General features: G+C 42.9%; 2 non-coding genes across 2 annotated transcripts; both read left to right on the forward strand.

Annotated features, from left to right (window-relative positions):
* Nucleotides 1–1,170: 1,170 nt before the first annotated feature.
* trnav-uac lies at nucleotides 1,171–1,243 on the forward strand. The gene has a single exon. It is a non-coding gene; the product is annotated as a tRNA-Val (tRNA).
* Nucleotides 1,244–2,276: 1,033 nt separating this feature from the next.
* trnat-agu lies at nucleotides 2,277–2,350 on the forward strand. The gene has a single exon. It is a non-coding gene; the product is annotated as a tRNA-Thr (tRNA).
* Nucleotides 2,351–7,497: the final 5,147 nt, after the last annotated feature.

The following is a 7,497-nucleotide window of genomic DNA, read 5'->3' on the forward strand; positions in this document are numbered from 1 at the left end:
TACAGAATCACTCTTATCTCATTGGTCGAGGGACATCTGCTCGCAAGAAGATACCGACGTCATGAGCCGACGACGGTCGCTGGACAACAATAACAAATCAGCATGGTTGATATCGATACAGACACCGACACTGGCACTGCAGATATGTCTACAGACAGCAATGTCTGTAACGTCGTTACTACTACAACTAAAAAAAAAAAAAAAAAAAAAAAAAAAAGAATGCAAAAATACATGGGGAGAATGAGAAAAGGAAAATGTCTGGGTGGAAAAGGTGCGCGACAACAGTATTGTTTACTTTTCAGACTTTATTTTTTGCACTTTTTATTACACTAAATGTGTAAATGTGCACTGTTACATTGTTTTGCACTGTTACATTGTTTTGGATGACGCAAATTTTCTATTGTTTTTTTTTTGTTAATTTATACAATTTTAAGTTAAGCAATAGCACTACACAGATTTATTTTTAAAGAAGACAGAATGCTCATATTGAAATTGAGTGAAAATTTATTTTGCACTAAAAATAAATTGCTAAATAATCATTTGTTTTCCACGTGTTCATTTCAGAATAAATGCATGTATGCATCTACCTAAATTCAGGGTCAAGTCAACAGTCAAATGGTTAAAAATCGTTTCACACAGATGCTGGGAAGGGTGAAGGCAATGGTCAGTCGGCCGGTCGGCCCTGGCGAGGAGGTGTCCCTTATTTATTTTTCAGAGAGTTGGCAACCCTAATTATAACACAAGAACGCTTCCAATACGGATGCCTATTTACAATGTGGTCCTCGAGCACCGAGCTGCTGATCCGCAAGCTGCCCTTCTAGCGCCTGTTGAGAGAAATCGCTCAGGACTTCAAGACGACCTCCGCTTTCAGAGTTCCGCTGAGATGCTCTGCAGGAGGACGGCGAGGCTGACCTACCTGGTCGGCAGCTTCCTAGTTCACAATATCGCAGTGTGACACTGTCAGCCAGTTCGTAACATCACCACTAAATTCACTATCTGGTATAAGATACGGATCCTGAATATGGACTGACTAGTGCAGTCTGACTTTGAGAGACAGCAGGTGGATTTTGCGACAGCGGCATCTTGTCTCAGCACTTCTCTTTGCTGCTGACTTTTGCAGTCCACTGTAATCAGACATATCAGCTCCACCTCAGTCATATTTCACATGTTGGCCAGTTAGCTCAGTGGTTAGAGCGTGGCGCTTACAACGCCAAGGTCACGGGTTCGATCCCCGTACGGGCCAAACTTTTTTTCTTTTTTCAGCTAATATATGTGACTTGACCTTAGTTCTTCCTCACATATTGTATGCTGCATAAGGAATTATTTTAAAGTTAGTTAATAAGTCTTGACAATAGTGCACCGTCTTTAACAGATCTCTCAACAGTTAAATATTTTGCCAGTATCCGTGTTAGATAATATCTGTGCTAATTCTTTATTTTATGTTAGCTATCAACTATTTGTTATTTCTTTTGAAGTTCTGAGAAATATAAGTTAAGTTGTACTTTATCATGTGTCCAAGTTGCAGACACAGGGAGATCTTCCCCTGTTGTTGAGAGCCAGTAACATTATGGCGCTTTTCTACTTCACAAAAGTAGCACTACTCTGCACTACTCGGCTCGACTCTATTCGTTTTTTTTGCTTTTCCATTAGGGTTAGTACCTGGTACCGGGTGCTTTTTTTAGTACCTGCTCGGGAGCAGTTCCAAGCGAGCCGAGCCGATACTAAAATGTGACGTCAACAGGCTGCCGGCCACTGATTGGTCAGATAATGTCATCACAGAACAAGTCATGAGCGCGCCGTCCGAGACGAGAATCAAACCCGCCATTTTTAAATACTCACAGCGGTGTTACAGAAACCGGGTTTTTCTTTTGTTTCACGGCTAGTTTTTTTTTACTCGCACTAGTCCGTGGATGAGTTGCGGACGTTTGTGTTTGGTGGCGGAGGAGAAAATACAGAGAGGTGGATGAAGCGATCCGAAATGAGAATTTCTCCCAGTCTTTGGTCGCTCACGGGTACCGGACATTCCAGCAACGCAGAGAACAGCTGAAAAAGTGTAAAGTGATTACAGGACCACAACGACCGGAGTAGGTCGGACCGGTCGGGCTGGCAATGGTTTGACCGAAGGAACGCTGTTTACGGACACCGACAGGCGAGCACCAGCAGCAACCGCCTCTGTCATAGACTGAATAGTGCAGTCTACACTTTCTATATAAACCAATGATGTCATTAACTGTAATCAGACATATAAGGTCCGCCTCGGTGGAGTTTCACATATTGGCCGGTTAGCTCAGTTGGTTAGAGCATGGTGCTAGTAATGCCAAGGTCACAGGTTAGATCCCCGTACAGGCCAAAACATTTTTAGAATTTTTATATATATATATGTATATATATATATATATATATACATATATATATCAGCTAATATATGTAACTTGACATTAGTTCTTCCTCACAAATTGTATGCTGCATAACGAGTTATTTTAAAGTTGTTAGTTGATAAGTTGTGATAATGTTACGTGTTAACACCTAACATTGGAGGGCGCCAAAATCACTGTAATGTTCACTGTCTTTAACAGATCTCTGTTTCTCTCAACAGTTCAATATTTTGCCGGTATCTGGCAAACACGCACCTAGTGATATTTGACCGGATCGCCTCACTGATTGGCTAATTCAGATGACGTCATTGTGGAGGGTACTTCAACATGGCGGCGGCTGCCGCGCCGTCGGCATTGAGTGTTGGTGCTAATTTTTCATCTTTTAATGCTGTTTTGGGTGCCATAAAGTTGTTTGAATCGGAACAGAAAATCACCTACTGGCGGATTCTCGGACGCTAAAAGCAGCTCAAAAACGTGGCATAGCCATGCCCAATAATGACGCCATAAAATTTTATGAGTGTGAAAGGTGGATGGTCGTACATGTCGTCTACCTCTGGGAAGAGACCAAATCAGAGGTAGGTTTACCGTTAATTTCCAAGCACCAGTGTTGGTTTATAAATGATACGGGCCTGCATGCATTTAGTGGGTCCCATGCGCGATTATATCTCATGCCATGCATTGTGGGTCCACTGGGGTCTGGTGAGGCTTATAATTGTCACCAGGATCATGACCAATGCGGCAGTGGCAGTGCCATGCCCGTGCATGGTTTCGCCATCTGGCTGTGAATATTTTCCTGTTGTGCAAAATTCCAATTTAAAGTCTGGCCATAAATAGGGCTGTCATAATTATTACAATATTCGTCAATCGCAATTATTTTGCATATTCGCAATTATTTTTTATATTCGCGATTACCGTGAATTATTTATTTTATCCACAAAGCATAAAACGACTCAGAATCTGACGTCATTGTGCTGCAGCCTCGCTCTCATCTTAAGGTGGGACAATAACATGGAGGCTGAGGAGCGATCCGTCCTGCCGTTTGGATAAGACGGCCGATTAAAACAGTGGCCGTCTTCTTCAAAAGCCGTCTAAAATGCGGAGCTGTGTGTGTGCGTGTGTGCGTGCGTGCGTGCGGAGTCAACAGACTGTGAGGGAGGGGGTGGGTGAGGGAGATTCCTAAATGCAGGCGCGACACGTTCCATCAGCGCGGAGCAGAGAGAGGATTTTAACCCGAGTGAACAAAACAAAACGTGAAGCTTACTTCTCTCTGAACTTTGTCTGAAGGTGTGATTCTGCCGTTACCGTCCTGTTCACACCATGTGTGCGTCGTATGCTGAATTTATGAGATCATGAGATGAAATAAACGGTCAAATATCTTTAAAAACATATTTAAAAATGAGACTATATGAATGAACTGAGCCACAAAAAAAAAAAAAACCCTGACATGAAGAAGCTGTGGTGATGTTCAGACGCACAGATCACAAAAAGCAGGTGAGAACTCTGAACTTTAACAGCTGTTACTTTCCAAAGGTATTTATTTGTTCAATCTTGAGCTTAATGTAGTGTTTAAGCACAAAATGTGACTGATGAGGAGAAACAATTTCAGAAATGCAACAGAAACAATCACAAATCAGAAAAAGTTGGGACTGTATGTAAAATGAAGATAAAAATAAAAATGTTGCACCATTCCCAGTTTCTCCACTCACAGAAGCCAAACGTTCTTCCAGAGTTGTGTAATTATACTACAATAGTAGAATATAAAGAAGGGGGAAAAAAGAAAAAAAATAGACAATATATTCGTCAATCGCAATTATTTGTCTGACAATTAATCGTCTCCAGAAATTCTTAATCGTGACAGCCCTAGCCATAAATGTACGTAGGTACTGTGAATGGTTTCCATTCCATTTAAAATGTAAACATTGTGGCTGTGAAATTAACACTAGTGATAGTCCACATAGAAAAGCAGTAAACAATTCTGAAGTATGCCGTGGAGTCGAGTAACGCCCAACCGTTGAGAAGATAAATATAATGCCTTACCTTATTTGCCCAACCGTGATTGTGTATTTGACACGTTTTGTGCATCTAAAGTACGTTTTTACACCACTTTTTAACGGCTCTATTGTCGCGTGAAAAGCGGCGTATGTTTGACACATTTAACAGCGCCGTCTTTAATTACTGCGAAAACACCGCAGTGGATGAAAGCAGACATACTTCGTACGCATTTTGAACGGAAGCCTGTTAACGACGGCGAAACTGTTTTTGAACAAAATGCTGCTTGTTGCCTGTAAGATGGTGTTAGTTTGACACAGTTCCCTGGGTGTGATGAAACAAACAGAACTGCTTTAGATCACGGCCCCTCCGTAGGCTGCGAACCCTCCCGCAGCCCGCGAGAAAATCCCCCCCCCGCATTGAAACCGGAAGTGAACTTACAAGCGTGCTCATTGGTCGGTTGTGGTTGGGCATATATGCTTGCTTATTTACTTTATTGAACTAACAGTTGGGTGTATAGCCACCCCCCCCCCACCCCCACCCACCCACCCCCACCCACACACACACACACACACACACACACACAATCAGTCAGGTCTGGAAACTGATAGTGAATTGCACCAGCTGCCCCTTGGACTAATATGACATGCAGTTGATATGCCACTATCCATCTCTTACATGTAAGGGGAGTTGGAGAAACTTCTGTGAAGTACATGTCACCTAGTATTTTCAGTGTCAAACAATTGCAACCTTTTTGTGGCACTAATCCATTTCACCATGATAAAGGATGATCATGGCGGCGCACAGGAGTGCAGCAGCCTGACAACTCTCTCGTGCTTTGGACCTACTTTTGACTTTTTTTTTTTTAAGCTCTGCTTTTACCCCTACTAAATTATGTGTCCTATGAAGTACAGCAGAGAGGAGCTACTCTGGATTGGTATGTGTTATGGCGAGGCGGACTCCAAACGGAGTTTTAACCGTAATTTTCCACCAGAGATCGCACGACCAGCAAGCATCTTGGAGCTTACCTGGGCCAAACAAAGGAGGAGGCGGCGTAGGAAGAGGGGCTCCCATATGTGACGCATGTGGGGGGTTGAACGTTCATGAGCACCCCTTTTCCTGGAGGTACTTTCCTACTGCTGTGTTGTCTTTGTCTACACCCAACTCCTTGCAAGCTCCTACAAAATTAGTCCCTCTCTCTGAGCACTAGAGCTTTGCTGGGCCACGAATGGAGAAGAATCTCCTTAAAGCATTTATAAAACTGTCTGTGGACATGGTTTCAATCAGTTCAATGTGTACGGCCCTGGTTGTAAAGGGAGGTTCAGGGTTTATCCGTTCTGCAGGCAGATCTGCCATTTTCTGCACTTGCATTTTGCCTCGCAATTTGCGGCAGGTGACACAGTTATGTACAATAGAAGATAGGAGTTGTTCACCTCCAATGATCCAGAAACCAGCACCGTGGACAGCTCCCTCGTAATGTGTCTTCTCTGATGGGCTGAATGTTCATGGAAGTGTCTTACGAGAAGTGCGGCGACGTGGCTGCCAGAAGGAATGATCAGAGGGTGCTTTTCCTTGTCTGTGAGGTCGGCAGAAGCGAGACGTCCACCGATTCGTAGTAGTCCATGTTTGTCCACAATCGGATTGAGCGTTTTCAGTGTGTCTTATTTAGAGTTAAAGTGTTTTCTTTCTTTGATCTTTTGAAATGTCTCTTTGTAAGCTTCTTGCTGGACTGAATGAATGATGAGGTTTCCAGCTTGAGTGAGTTCCTTCATATCTGTACACTCGTTGACACTTTTCCATCCTTTTACTTTGTTTCTTGTTTGGACGATGCAGCAACATGAATGAGTTTGGCTATTGGTCTGCATAGAGTAGTCCATTTTGAAAAGCTTTCAACGCATTTTGAGCCTAACTGTGACTCTGATACTGTAGTTAACAGTGTTTTGACTTGTGGACATATTTCTTTGTCCTTTTCAGGTTCAACTAGTGTATGTGTGTCTTTGTGCGACTCATCAGGAATGTCTGAGTACAAAAAGTCAGGGCCTGTGAACCATTTACTGTTTTTAAGTTCAGAGGCTGGAATAGATGTAGTTGCCTGATCAGCTGGATTTAAATCCGTTGCTACATAATGCCATTGGTCGGGTTGTGTGGATGACCTAATGCGTGCGACACGATTAGCTACATACGTGTAGAACCTTTTGGAGGTGTTGTGTATGTAACCTAGTACAATGCGACTGTCCGTGAAAAAGTTTACGTGATCTATTTTTAGGTCTAACTCATCACTGATTAGCTCATACATTTCGACCGCAAGTACGGCAGTGCAAAGTTCTAGCCGTGGTATAGTATGTGCGGGACGAGGAGCAAGTTTAGACTTTCCCATCACAAAACCTACATGATACTGGCCATCAAAATCTAAAGCGTGCAGGTAAACCACAGCTCCGATGGCAACAGTAGACGCGTCAGAAAAAATACACAGTTCATTATTTTTCATAGTGCTTAATGAACCTGGACTGTAACATCTGTTGATTTGAAGATCTTCAAGGGCTTTTAAAGAATCCTTCCATGAGAGCCACATCTCCTCTTTTTCTGGAGGAAGAGGTGTGTCCCATTCTCTCTCTTCAGATGAAAGCTCTCTTAGTAGTGCTTTTCCCTGCATGACTGAGAGTGGCGAAGCCCAAAGGGTCGTACAGGCTATTGACTGTTGACATTACTCCCCTACGTGTGAATGGCTTGGTCTCATTAGATACAGAGTAAGTAAAGCTGTTTTGTTTGTAGGTTCCAGCAAAGTCCCAAGCTCCTTTGAACTGGAAGAGGATCTACTTCAAAATCTAAATCTTTTGTGTGATCCTCTACAGGAAACGCTTCCATGACTAGGTTACAATTTGATGCAATTTTGTGAAGTCTAAGATTACATTCAGCTAACATGTTTTTTGTTCTTTTTAATAGGTCAACATCATTCTCTGGTGTGGCAACGGATGTGAGTCCGTCATCAACATAAAACTGTCTCTCAACGAACTGCCATGTGAGTCCGTCATCAACATAAAACTGTCTCTCAACGAACTGCCTAGCGTCAGTGCCATGTTCTCGTTCACCCTCCTGTGCAGCCCTTTTCATGCAGTAGATGGCAAAAACATGT

This window comes from Thalassophryne amazonica, chromosome 15, assembly GCF_902500255.1.
Source record: "Thalassophryne amazonica chromosome 15, fThaAma1.1, whole genome shotgun sequence".
Classification (NCBI taxonomy): domain Eukaryota; kingdom Metazoa; phylum Chordata; class Actinopteri; order Batrachoidiformes; family Batrachoididae; genus Thalassophryne; species Thalassophryne amazonica.